General features: G+C 42.4%; 1 protein-coding gene across 1 annotated transcript in view; it reads right to left on the minus strand.

The window, feature by feature from the left end:
• Positions 1–12,842: 12,842 nt before the first annotated feature.
• The window catches only part of SKOR2 (SKI family transcriptional corepressor 2), a 49,561-nt gene continuing 47,524 nt past the window's right edge, over positions 12,843–14,879 (minus strand). Inside the window, exon 9 of the mRNA XM_029059857.2 lies at positions 12,843–13,470. The gene's annotated coding sequence lies outside the window, so the exon portion shown is untranslated. The remainder of the gene's footprint in view (positions 13,471–14,879) is intronic.

The raw sequence follows: 14,879 nt of genomic DNA on the forward strand, positions 1-14,879 counted from the left end.
TGACCTTTCTTAGCAGTGGCATTTGATCACTTAGAGAACAAAACAGGGCTGGGTCTGGATGGGAAATTGTGGGAATTATTCCTGCCTGTCTTAAAGTATGTATCATGTTTTGTGCTCGTCCGATCACGTATGGACGTTGTACCAACTGGATATATCGAAGCCTTGTATCGAAGAGAGTTGATCTGGCCTTGACTAGCAGAGGTCACTCTGCCAGTCAACCACCACTCCCTTGTCAGTCAGTTGCTTACTCCCTTTCTTCTTCTTGAAGCTCCTTCCCTCTTCACATCACACACACCAGAACCTCCCCAACTTCAAAGCCTTTCTGAACTCAGGGGTGCCTTCCCTGATTAGTTTGCAGTCTCTCCACCTTTTACCCCTCAATCAGTGGTATTTACTGAGCGTTTACTATGTGCAGAACACTCTAGTAAGTGCTTGGGAGAGCACAATAGAACAGAATTAGCAAAAGCGTTCCGTCCACAACGACACCATTGCCTCTTCAAGTTTCATCACCATCTAAGCATTTTGGGTACTCACCCCCAACCCAGCACTTCCATACATATCTTTACATTCTCTTATCTGTAATTTATTTTTGCTTCTGTCTTCCCTGCTAGACTGTAAATTCCTTGAGGGCAGGGAATATGTCAGCTGATTCTATTTTCCTTTCCTAAATTAAGAACAGTTCTCTGCACACAGTGAACTCTCAATACTTTTGATTGATTGGCTAGGGTAGAGCCCACTATCTTAAAATGAACAGAAAAAAAGCTTCGACAGAGTGACTACAGCGTGGATGAAGGAAATTTTATGAAATATTTTCTGCTTCGGAAGTGTGGTAAAATGGGCCTTGGCCAGAAACCACATTACCTAATAATAATAAGGGTAATTATAATAATCACTGTGGTATTTGTTAAATGCTTACTATGTACCAGGCACTGTTCTAAGCACTACAGAGCCCCCTCCTAATTCTGGCAGTGAGGTGGAGGGTTTCCAGGAGGGAGGGACCCTCTTTTGGAGGTTAAGTGTGGTTTGATGCCCCCTTCTCATCTCAGCCCTTCCCACCATGCCTGTTTCCCAACAAGTGAAAGCATGTTCATTTCAGCCTAGCTAATCAGGTTGGACCCAAGCTAATCAGGCTGGGCAGAGTCCTTGTCCCATGTGGATCTCACAGTCTTAATCCCTGTTTTATAGATGAGGTAACTGAGGCACAGAGAGGTTGTGACTTACCCAAGGTCACACAGCAGACAAGTGACAGACCTGGGGTTAGAAGCCAGGTCCTTTAGACTTCCCAGACAAGTGAATCTGTCAGCTCAGATGGGATTCTTCAGTCACATTTAGCTGAGTTCAGCTGCAAAATCTGCAAGCCGGCTCGGAGTGTCCCCTTCCCCAAGGCTGCCTGTTGGCAAACGCAAACAATTTCAGAATGTTTACCGCCTAATGACACATATGTGAAGAAGAAAAGTGTAGGTAGGGAATGTTGAAGTTGAGGGCTGAAGGGTGGGGGTGGGGATCTCATTAAAGAGCAAGCCCAGAGACTTAGCCACTGTATCAAATGCTCACCACTAATCACAATCATGAATCTTTAATTCCGGGACTTTTTAATGAAGCTCAGTGATCCTTTCTTTACCCTTCTCAATTCTATCCCTAGGATCACAGGGACAAAAGGGTGAAGCTTTCAAAAACCTTAGTGCCCCAAACCCCAACTCCCAGGCGGTGAAACAGACCGAAATCTCTTTTGTTTGGGCTGAAATTCAGTCATTTACTGCTTTTGAGGGTATGTGGGTGAGCATTTCAAGCAGACACTTGGAATCGTGAGCTATAATTAAACAGGGAGCCATGTTTCAGAGGGCTCTGAGGTCAACAGCAGGCATTGTCAGATAGCCACAATCAATCATAGCCATTTCCTGTGCTGTATCCCCACTGGACACAAGTAGGAAGAGCTACTTTACTAACCTCTATGGAAAAACTAATGTCCAGAAATACTGCATTAAAACAAAGGTTATTGTTGAGGGTAGTTTCCTAATTGTTTCAAACACAACAGATAAGAAATGGCTTCAGGTTTCAACCTCATAATGAAGATGTATATTGCTAAAAGAGACTGGAGGCAGTAAAGTTTACATGAAGTTGACGTGATTTTCATCTCTTTAAAATCCACACTGGCATGTTAACAGCCACACCGGTCTTTTCTTTAAGTCATTCATTGTATTATGGTGGTTAAAAAAAAAGCAACTCAGATAGAGTTGCTGAGGGTAAAGAGGCAAGGATATTTTCTGCCCTGTTGAGAGTGTTACATTTCATTTCATTATATTCCTGTGGTCATGTTTGAACTACAGAGCCTGTCATCATCAAGGCCCCTTTGCAGAATTGCTACATAGGGCTGAAAAATTATTTTGAAGGCTGGAATACTTAGAGGAGCAGCTTGGCTTAGTGGACAGAACATGGACCTGGGTTCTAATCCCGGCTCTGCCACATGTCTGCTGTATGACCTTGGCAAGTCACTTAACTTCTCTGTGTGGTGCATAAGGCAAGCAAAGTCACCCAGTTGTCCAGTCTCCCTCAGTTCCAAGATTCTTAATCATGAATTTCTTCCTATTAACCAGCCACATTCCCTCTCACTGCATTTAAGCACATTTGCTCCTGGTCGGTCCTTTGTGGAGAAAAATACCTGGTCAACCTATCCTCATAAAACCCCTAGTTAAAATGTTAAGAAAAAGCATCTATCATCATGTACATCCTGGGAGGAGGGACCTGTAATGACTCCCTCGGTATTTATTTGTTCACTTAATTTGTACAATTTATCCTTCAGTCAAGAAGGTTTGACTCTTGGGCAAGAGTATATATACTGATAATCGTTGACAAACATTTCCCCCTGACTCCCCAGGCTCTCCTTAGCACTCAAGGGGAAAAGCCAGTTCTCCGGGCCGATAAGATAAATGGAGAATGTCCCATGCACCATTTAAACTCCAGGCGCAGCCACTTGGCTCAAAGTGGCTCATTCCTGACTGTGAGATGCCGTGGTGCAGAAACTCACCCCCCCCCCCCCAATGCCGTTGGTTTTAGGGCCGTGGAATTCTGGAAGGTTATTACCTGCAACGGCAGTTGGAATGGAGCAAGGTTGGAAACGTCCCAACCTGAAGCGGCTGGCTGAGAGTCAGCTCTGATCTGGCCCACAGGAGGATTAGATTTCCTGATGGGCTGGATCCAGTCCACCGGGAGGATTAGTAGACAAGATACCTATTCTTTGTTGTCTGTTGTACCTGTACATATTCAAAGCAAACCAAGAAATGTACCTGTATCAATGCAGTGGTAGAATAGGAAAATCAAAATTCTCACTCTGGCATAAGACAACCAGTAAGTAGGATTGAGAGCATATCTGTTTCTTAACTTCCGTAAGTGTTTTATAAAAATAATAAATTTACCAGCTTCATTTCAGGCACCCAATATAGCAAGAGGAGAAAAGATTAGGGCAAGGAATGCATCTTTATGTTTGTTGTTTTGGGGTTTTTTTTGGTGAGGAGGGGGTCACCTTTATAGGGATGGATCCAGTTATCATATTAAAACAACCAAATGGTATTGAAAGCTTAGTGAGCCAACATCATAGTTCCAACAGACTTTCAACAGACCTTTTCTAAATAAATGCAGGACAAGGCATACCAACAATGAAATCCTAGGTAGAGACTACTGAAAATAATTCTGAAATCAAATCCAGTGATTCTTTGATGTCCTTTCCTTTCTATCTTCCGATCTCAGCATCCCTTGTGCTCTATTCATTTTTCCTTGGTTACTGAATATACTGGCTTCTGTATGACATTTTTATAACTATCCTGACTCCTCATGAACTGGACTCCGAATCAGCGAAGGCATCCCAAGATGTTTATTCTTGCAATATGCACTTAATAAATATGTTAATCATCTGCCCGGCCCAGGTATTTTTGTATGCTTTCAATTCTATCTTTTGCAATGACAACCTTTAGTTAAAATGGATTTAGGGAAGGAAAAACCCACCACAATGGATTTTTTTTTGAAGGGTCTGGGAGAAATGAGTCGTCATGAAGGCATTTGAAAAAAGCAACTGGCCAAAATGATAAAATTCCACAGAAAGAATCTCAAACTTATTTGTGACCTCTCACAAGCTGGTGCTAGTCCTGGTATGAAGTTTCAATGAAAGAATATGAAGGGTGAAAGCCAGTGAATTTTGATGCTTTAGTGGAAATAGCAGATTTTGCATTTGAAATTGAAATATCAATGTTAGCATCAGGTCGGAAGATATTAAGAACTACCACTGTCCTTGGAAATAATAAAAAGAGAAATAAGAGAAAATGCCTAGCTGACTGACTGCAGGTGATTCTTCTAATGACTACTGATAAGAAACTAAGCCCCTAAATCCTCAGAAAGCAATAACTTACTTTTGTTTTTTCTCAAATCATAGAATACTAATACTACCTGTGATATCTGTTAAGCGTTTAGCTATGTGTCAAACACTCTTCTAAGTGCTGGGTAGATAAAAGATAATCAGGTCAGACACAGTCCCCATCCTACAACGGGCTCACAGTCTAAGAGGTTGGACAGGTATTGAATATCCAATTCACCAATGAGGAAACTGAGACCCCGAGAAGTTAAGTGACCTGCCCAAGGCCAAATGGCAGGCAAGTGGCAGATCTGGGATTAAATCCTAGGTCCTCTGATTCCCAGGCCATTATTCTTTCTAATAATCATAATAATAATAATTATGGCATTTGGGAAGCACTATGTGCCAAGCACTGTTCCAAGCACTGGAGGAAGATACAAGGCAATCAGGTTGTCCCACGTGGGGCTCACAGTCTTTATCCCCATTTTACAGGTGAGGTAACTGAGGCATGGAGAAGTTTAATGACTTGCCCAAGGTCACACAGCAGACAAGTGGCGGAGCTGGGATTCGAACCCACATCCTCTGACTCCCAAGCCCATGTTCTTGCCATTAGGCCATGCCGCTTCTCAATAGGTCACTGTGTCTTTTCTCTTAGCCTTTGTTGCTGCTGGTAGAGCTTTGGTGTTTGACGGCTGCACCATAAAGTGTTACATGGTTGGAAAATGGTTGACTGTTCTTTATTGACTGGTGATCATCTTCTGGTGGAATTTGGTCAAAATTATTTTATGGAAGAAACTGAAATCACAGGGGCTCCCAAAATTTTGTTTTCCCCTCCCAAGAAGATTGGGATTTCTTGGGAAGGATTTTTCTCTTACTGTGAAACCCTAGAAGGAGAAGTGGAAGTGTTCTACCAGTCACAGGAACAGAAGTTTCAGAAGTTTCTCTCTGGCACCCACCTTCACAGACTCAGACCAGGGTAGGTTAGCAGTTCCTAAAAATAATAATAATAATAGTACTTGTTAAGTGCTTACTATGTACCAAACACTGTTGTAAGTGCTGGGGTAGATATAAATTAATCAGGTTGGACACAGTCCTTGTTCCACATGGGGCTAATGCTCTTAATCCCCAGGTTTCAGATGAGGTACTGAGGCCTAAAGAAGTGAAGTGACTTACCCAAGGTCACACAGTGGACACATAGACAGATCTAGGATTAGAATCCAGGTCCTTCTGACTCCCAGGCCTGTGCTCTATTCACTAAGCCACACTGCTTCACCTCCCACATGGACCTGGGAGTCTCTGAACTATTTCAAAGGGTGGCCAAGCAGATAACTATGCCACCAGAACTGGTGAGAGGCAGAGGGTTATGAATTCAATAATTTCATAGTCACACCTGTGCTCCTAGATCTTCCAGATGACTAATTCTGAGCTCCTCAGGAGGGGTTGAGGAGGGAGGAAGCCGGATGCTACTGCAGCATTTATGTGCATAGTCATAAATTATTTATTTATAGTCATGTCTGCCTCTTCCTCTAAACTGGGAGCCCACCGTGGGCAGGGAACATATATCTCGTTATATCCTGGCTAGACTACTGTGTCAGCCTTCTCTCTGATCTCCCTTCCTTCTCTCTCGCCCTGCTCCAGTTTATTCTTCACTCCTCTGCCCGGCTCATCTTCCTGCAGAAACGTTCTGGGCATGTCACTCCCCTTCTTAAACACCTCCAGTGGTTGCTTACCTCCGCTCAAAACAAAAACTCCCCACTCTAGGCTTCAAGGCTCTCCATCACCTTGCCCCTTCCTACCTCTCCTCCCTTCTCTCTTTGTACCGTCCACCCCGCACGCTCCGCTCCTCCGCCGCCCACCTTCTCACCGTCCCTCGGTCTCGCCTATCCCGCCGTCGACCCCTGGGCCACGTCCTCCCGCCGTCCTGGAATGCCCTCCCTCCTCACCTCCGACAATGTAATTCTCTTCCCCTCTTCAATTCCCTACTTAAAGCTCACCTCCTCCAAGAGGCCTTCCCAGACTGACCTCCCCCTTTTTTCCCTCTGCTCCCTCTACCCCCCCTTCACCTCTCCCCAGATAAACCCTCTTCTCTCCCCTTTCCCTCTCCTCCTCCCCCTCTCCCGTCCCAGCCCCTCAGCACTGTACTCGTCTGCTCAACTATATCTTCATCATCATATTTATTTTGTTTAATGAGATGTACATCACCCTGATTCTATTTAGTTGCCATTGTTTTTATGAGATGTTCTTCCCCTTGACTCTATTTATTGCCATTGTTCTTGTCTGCCTGTCTCCCCCAATTAGACTGTAAGCCTGTCAAAGGGCAGGGACTGTCTCTATCTGTTGCTGATTTGTACATTCCAAGCGCTTAGTACAGTGCTCTGCACATAGTAAGCGCTCAATAAATACTATTGAATGAATGAATGAATATATCAACTCTGTTGTATTGTACTCTCCCAAGTACTTAGTACAGTGCTTTGCACCCAGTAACTGGTCAATCAATACCATTAACTGATTGATTGATTCACTGTCCTTTAGACTGTAAGCTTGAAGGCCAGGGAATGTCTGTTTATTGTTGTAATGTACTCTCCCAAGTGCTTAGTACAGCGCTCTGCACACAGTAAGCAATGAATAAATACCACTGATTAACTGATTGTTTGGAGCTGGAGTTGTAGAGGTGAGATCACAGTTCAGGATTTGTGCAGGGAGCTGGAATTCCTTTTCTTCCACCTGACCTAGAGAAGCAAGAACTGATTGAGAATATTCTCCCATCCCCGAGAGGTCCATTATTTGCTCCATCACCCCGCACCTGGGGAGGATTACATCGAAACCACTTGGAAAAAAAACAGGGAAGTAAATGCCACAACCTCCCTTCCAGCCAGGAAATTCTTCCTAATGGATGATCAGTGATAATGATTTCAGACCCCACGCCTTTCTTGGAATACTGCCGGCTCGTCTGAATTGCTGTTATTGCCCAGGAAGGTGGCAGTTGGTGGAAGTTTACCTGCAGCATTACGATAGTAGGTAAAGGGCTGAACTTCCTCTTTATGGTTTACCAGGTGCTGCCAATGCCTTATCCTAGCTTTGCAATTATGACCGATCTATGCCCTACAGTAAAAGGCAATATAATAATCCTTCTCTGTTGGCTTTTAGCTCCAATCAGTCAATCAATCGGTGGTATTCATTGCTTACTGTGTGCAGAGCACTGTACTAAGTACTTGGGAGAGAACATTTAACAAGATGGAGCCATAGATGAAGAAAGTAGCATGATCTAGTGGATAGAACACGGGCCTGGGAGTCAGAGGATCTGGATTCTATTCCTGGCTCCTCCCCTTGTCTGCTGGGTGACCTAAGGTAAGTCACTTCACTTCTCTGTGCCTCAGTTCCATCATTTGTAAAATGGGGGTTAAGACTGTGAACCTCATGTGGGAGAGGGACTGTGTCCTACCTGATTAGCCTATATCTTCCCCAGCGCTTAGAACAGTGCCTGGCACATAGTAAGCACTCAGCAAATGCCCTTATTATTATTAAGGGGAATAAAAGTATGCCAGGGATAGGATATTTTGGGGATAGATTCATGGGGAAATACTTTTTGTTTGGGAAGTGTCTGTGATTCAACAGGGAGAGGCCTCTTTGCCTCAGGTGGAAAGTCAGAGTTTGTGAAGTTTATATTTCCCGCACTGTCACTGACTTTCTACATTGGGAAATACTATTTGCCTTAATGAAAAGGGGAATGGAAATCACCTCAAAACTCTTGGCACTCTCAGTAGGACACGGGGTTTACTGTTGTCTGAATTACATTTTGGCTTGAGTATTTGACGATGATTGCTCGGCATTCTGGAAAGAAGTGATCTCTAGACTGCACTGGTCCTGTACTTTACTTCATAATAATAATAATACTTCTTAAGTGTTTACCATGTGCCAAGCAGTCTACTAATTGCTGGAGTAAGCACAACACAGTCTGATCAGAACAATCCCTCTCCCACATGGGGCTCACCGTCAGAGAGGCAGGGAGAACAGACATCTTATCCCCACGGAAAAGATGAGGAAACTGAAACCCAGAGAAGTTAAGTGACTTGCCCATGGTCACACAGCAGGCATGTGGCAGAGCCTGGATTACAACCCAGGTTTCCCGACTCCCTGCCCTGGGCTCTTTCCACCAGGCCTCACTGCCTCTCAAATATCCAGACTTCCGCACAGGACTGTCAGCAGACAAAAGGCATAAGCCTTCAGAGAATTCATTCAATAGTATTTATTGAGCACTTACTATGTGCAGAGCACTGTACTAAGCACTTGGAATGTACAATTCGGCAACAGATAGAGACAGTCCCTGCCCATTGACGGGCTTACAGTCTAATCGGGGGAGACGGACAAAAAACCAGACAACTTAATCACCATAAATAGAATCAAGGGGATGTACACCTCATTAACAAAATAAATAGGGTAAAAAATAATATATACAAATGAGCACAGTGCTGAGGGGAGGGGAAGAGAGAGGGGGAGGGGCAGAGGGGAAGGGGGGAAAGGGGGCTTAGCTGAGGGGAGGTGAAGGGGGGCAGAGAGGGAATAGAGGAAAAAGGGGAAGCTCAGTCTGGGAAGGCCTCTTGGAGGTGAGCTCTCAGTCGAGAATGTGCTTTGTTATGTGCTATTGAGTGGTGCTGTGAAAATTTCCAACTTTATACTGCCCATGATTATTGCATGCTGGTAGTGTTACTGCTGGGTAGACCCTTTTGGTTGGGAGACCCGTGACTCCACTGAAACCTATTGAAAAATAGTGCTGGAAGGAACGTGCCTACCCTGTAATACTGTTATATTGTTGACTATCCCAAGCGCTTAGTACAGTGCTCTGCACCCAGTAAGCATTCAGTAAATAGAATGGATTGATTGTAATGGATCTCAAATAGCCCTTTAGCTCACTGAGGGCAGGGAATATGTCTGTTTATTGTTATAGTGTACTGTCCCAAGTACTTAGTACAGTGGTTTGCCCACAGTAAGTGCTCAATAAATATGGTTGAATGAATGAATGATAGAGACACGGTGGGGTGCTTCTCCCATGAGCTGTTGTGTACTCAAGGGAGAGGGTCATGTCTCAGGTCACTGAGCCTCCAGGTATTACCCGGAGTAAAAATTTGAGCAGCTCGCCCTCTAGAATGTAAGCTTCCTGTGGGCCAGAAACATGTCTGTTGTGTTGTAACTTGGCTGCTGTGTGTGACTTTGGGTAAGTCACTTTTTATATACACAGTACGTCCTCAACAAATACCATTGATTAATGCTGGGTTTACGGCTGCCTTTTCTCTTGACGTGAATTTTCCTTCCTACTCTCTTCCACTTTGGCGTGCCCTTCATTGACTTGGTTATCAAACTCCCTCACTCTAATGTCAAAACAGCAGGGGAAATTACAGAGCAATTTAATCAGAAATTTTACTGATGACAGCATTTAGTGCTGAATACAAGCAGGAGCTAAACGTACTTCAGGGCACACAATTTGGGAGAACCGTTGCTCGTTCTTTACAAAGCATATCTCCAGTGGAGCATAAAAGATATTTTAATCACCACAACTAATTACGAGGAAGTGTAAATCAATAAAATTTGTTAAATGGCCAAAAATATAACAGAAAACAATCATTAACAGTCAACCAGGAAACCACTCTCCTTAACAGTTAGATGGATGGAGAGAATGAATCTCATCACCTGAATATGCCAGAAAATCGAAAAGCATCAACTTTCTTTTAAGGAAAGTTTTCTAACCAAAGAAGAAATTATGCCTCTTGGTCAGTGGAAGGAAGGAAAACCATTTATTCTGAAAACTTTGACTCTGTTTCAGTTAAGGGTAGTGTTAAAATGTTAGGGTGTACTCTCCCAAGCACTAAGTATGGTGCTCTGCACACAGTAACTACTCGATAAATATAATTGATTGATTGAAATGACTTTTACCCTGTTTGTCATTTACATATAGGTGAGGTTGGAAGGTCCTGCAGGTTTTTATCTATTTCTACCACTGATGTGGGTTAACTAAATTTGGATTAGCCATTAAAAACCTCAAGCAAACAGGGAGAGCATAAACCCAATAGGTAGAAATGGTATCTTCTACCCTGTTTTGTGGGTTAACATGAAGAGCTCAATCTAAGAAAATTGCTTGAGGAGTACAGTACTCACCAGTATTTTGAGGGTCTGGAGCAACGCCCTTCTTCAAAATGCCCATCTCAGTCCAAGTGCAGACACGTTGAGGGTCAGCCTAGGATTTGGGTTTGTTTGGCTGAAGTCAGTCCCTCATTTTAGATGACTTTGAATTACAAGTTTATCCACATTTAAAGTCACACTTCCCTTAATCTTCAAATTCCAACAGAATGAACAGTCAAAGAGCACTGTTCTCTGGTCTCAGGACCAAGAATGTACAGTTGTGCACTTTTAGGATGATTGTCCTTGAAAACAGGGACCACATCTCATCATTCTTTTATTAATAATAATGATAGCAACAGTATTTATTTGGATGTTACTATGTGCCATGCTGAGGTAGATACAAGATAATTGGGTTGGACAGGGAACAAATGGGAGTCATGGTCAAACCAGGAGGGAGAACAAGTCTTGAGTTTGTGTATTCCCCAGGCACCTCTTACCCAGTGTTCTTTGCATTGTAGGTGCTCAATAAATGCTGTTGAAGGAACCTTAGTGAAACTGGTACCAAATTTGAGAGAGACTTTCTGTTAACTGATTTGGATTCTAACTGGGGGGCAATTTTGAGTGCATCACAGGAAGCAGCATGGATTAATGGAAAGAGCACAGGCCTGGGAGTCAGCTGTCCCAGGGTCCTGGGTTCTAATTCTGTCTCCACCACCTCCCTGCTGTGTGACCTTGGATAAGTCACTAAACTTCTCTGTGTCTCATTTCCTCATCTGGGCATTAACTCCTCCTCCATCTGATTTAGACTGTGAGCTCCATATGGGACAGGGATTGGGTCCAACCTGATTATCTTGTATCTAGCCCCGTGCTTAGTATGCCTGGCACACAGTAAGTGTTTAATAAATACCAAAAAACAAATAAAAAAATAGACTCATCAAATCCTAGAGGAGGAGACCATCATCTTCTACATATTCATTCTTCTTTTAAAGAGCCTTTCTTCCAAGGACCCCAAGGCAATATCATTTTTAAAGTATTAAGTATCAGTTTCAAATAGAGTTTCATGCTACCACTGGTTGCCCGGCTCTGTTTAAATCCTTCCTCTGATGACAACTACCTCCATGACTTGAGAAAAGTCACAACCTCTCTTGTTTGGTTTCCTGATGTCAAAAGTGGAGAGAACGCTTACCTCAGAGCGGTATTAGTATGGCTTCACCAATCAGTTCAAATTCAGAAAACCCAGTGGGACACGCTGACTGTTCATTCAGATTCCCGGAGCAGCATGTTAGACCGTCTGATCACTGACAACCGCTTCTCTATCTGTGATTCTAAGTTCAGACTCTAAAATTGATTCCCTACCATTAAACTGTGGTAAAGGATTGGGCTTCTGTCAAGCAACCTATTTTTAAAGCCACACCTGAAAAGATACATGGCCATGTTGGAGATGCGGGAGGAAACTGCATGGGCTAGTGGAAAGAACGTGGGTCTGGGAGTCAGAGGACCTGGACTCTAATCCCGGCTCTGCTATGTATCTGCTGTGCGACCTTGAGCAAGTCACTTCACTTCTCTGTGCCTCAGTTCTCTTGTTCTCCATCCTACTTAGACTGTGAGTCCTAAGTGGGACTGGAACCTAATTAACTTGTATCTATCCCAGTGCTTAGATCAGTGTTTGACACATAGTATGCGCTTAACAAATACTATAAAAAAAAAGTGGACACCTTTACTGCCCTCTCTAGTCTTTACCATTTGCTGGTGGCCCTGAGGTGTTTTGGGGCTTGGTTGGTGCTGCTTGGATTGGGCGGTGTCTAAAACACAAACCACAGCCTGATTTTGAGGGGCATGGTGAATCAAGAGAGTCCTAAGTAGGTTGGATGATGAAAAAATTCAAAAACCATCACGAACCCAACATTTCCTAAGGCCAGAATAGCACAGTGGTCCTTGGCCTTAACAGGAAGACCAAATTTCTGACAGCAGAACACCATCAACCTCATTTGGAGGCAGTGGTGTAACAGCGCTTCAGAGGAATGCACATCATAAATGAATTGCTAGTAAAATCCAAGGATGTAGAAGTCAACAACAAATTTCCGACGTCTGCTTTCCTCGAAAGATCCGGAAGACTCATGCCATTTGGTGGCATATGCTAACTTAGCATTTAATAATCATTTTTAAAGATAGTCAGTTTTCCAAAAAAATTTATTCACATTTTTTATGCCAAAATATTTCTAAAAAGTGCCCATTACGTTTCCCTTTGTTTTTCCCCGGGCAAATGTACATTTAACTACATTGAAACACAACTATTATTTCATAGCTTTTTATTATAGACTTTTTTATCCACATGAATGTTAAAGAAACTACAACAGAGTTAAATACCTTTTTGATAACAGTGATTATATTCTTAATTACACTCAATATTAAATTGTAAAATATTTCCAGAGGAATACAATCTTAATTCATACAGCAGGCAAAGTACCAGAGGTGAAGGAGCCATTTGAAAGACTATTCAGTTCACTTTTAAAAGTAATAAGTGCATGGCTGACGCCCTCCTATCCGTCAAAATGCAATTTCAACCCCTAGGACAAGTCTTGTGTCCCTTTTCACCAAGAATCACTTATTCAAAAGCAGAAAGATGATCTCATAGGTGCTCTCCGTGTTCATGGCATCCAAGGGACCAGGGATCACTCCCATGGATTATCCACACAATTGATTAAAAGCATATTCCACACTCTATGAAGTTCAGAAGTCCTTCCAAAACCACAAAGACTCAAACTTTGGTTCCACCAACGTATCTGTGACAAGCATTTACTGATCTTGTTTTTCCCCCCACTAATACATGGCTGCTACATTATATTTTACATGGCTATCCATGAAGCTTCGAGGTCACTTTTGTCCTTGGGTTCATATGAACCTGATTTGTATTTTATTCCCGAGCCCTTTCAATTTTCAGTCTTTATACAGGTCAGATTGCTCAGTGGTAGCTTATATCTTACAAAAGGGCAATTGCAGATAGTCCTGTGCTCCTGTGATTAAAAAACAAACAAACAAAAATATAAACAACAAAAAAAGAAGTTTTAGTACTGATAAAACTCAGCTTTTTGTTCCTCCTTTTGAATCCTATTGAGTACACACTTGAAAGTAATTTTGGTATTTTAAGTTAAGATCAGAAAAGTGACCATGTGAATGTCATGTTTTTATTTTTTTTTAATTGGTATTTGTTAAGCACTTACTTTGTGCCAGGCACTGTACTAAGCAGTGGGGTAGATATAAAATAACCAGGTTGGGCACAGTTCATGTCCCACAGTCTTAATCCCCATTTTACAAATGAAGTAATGAGGCATGGATAATTTAAGGGACTTACCCAAGGTTATACAGCAGACAAGTGGCAGAACTGGGATCAGAACCCAGGTCCTCTGACTCCCAGGCCTTAGCTCTATTTACTAGGCAGGCTGCTTCTCAATGCTTTTCGTCAAATATTTACCATGGGGTCTAAGTTGTATACGTTTATTTTCACTCTCATGAAAGTGACAGTGGTGTGGATCTGACTGAATCAACAAAAGAGTTCAGCGGGGATTAGACAATCCTTATTACTGACTGTGGTCAGCTTAAAAAAGTCAGTTTACAATTTTTGAAAAGTTATTTTGAAAATAAGATTACTTTTCATTTAAATCCTGTAGGCCCCAGACAGGAATCCTAATACTTTTAAAGTCTCTCTAAAACAGGAAAACAATAAATACACTATACGGAAAACATTTTGATCGCTACAATTCTCTCTTTATCCTTGTTCCGTATGTGATATGTACCAGAAAGAATATTCAGTTTACTGCATTTTTCTACTCTTTTTAGGTCTTGATAGCTTTGAATATTCATGAGGGTTGTTTGTACTCCATAGAGAAAACAGAAAACTATTAAAATTCATGAATAATTTTAGGGAAACAGCATGGCCTAGTAGAAAGAGGACAGGCCTGGGAATCAGAAGAACTGGGTTCTAATCTCTGTTTTGTCATTTGCTGGCTATGTGACTTTGGGCAAGTCACTTAACTTCTTTGGGCCTAAATTTCCTCATCTGCAAAATGGGGATTCGATTAACCTATTTTCTCTTCTATTTAGACTGTGAGCCCCATGTGGGACAGAGACTGTGTCCTACCTGATTAACTTGTATCTATCCTGGCAATTGCACTGTTTGTTGCATAGTAAGTGATTAACAAATAATATAAATAAGAGGATATTTATCTGACTGTAAGTAGGAATGTAATGTGCCTCAAAAGAAACTCCATCTACCAAAATCTCTAGGAGAGCTAAGATTCAAAGTTCTCAGTCAGTTCAAAAGACACCGCATCAGAGGAAATTCCTAGTGGCTGGTCATATCTTCAGGGAAGAACCTGACCTCTAGATTTCTTTTAAAATACAGTCTCTTAGTACAAAGAGAGAC

The sequence above is a fragment of the Ornithorhynchus anatinus genome, chromosome 3 (genome assembly GCF_004115215.2).
Source record: "Ornithorhynchus anatinus isolate Pmale09 chromosome 3, mOrnAna1.pri.v4, whole genome shotgun sequence".
Lineage (NCBI taxonomy): Eukaryota > Metazoa > Chordata > Mammalia > Monotremata > Ornithorhynchidae > Ornithorhynchus > Ornithorhynchus anatinus.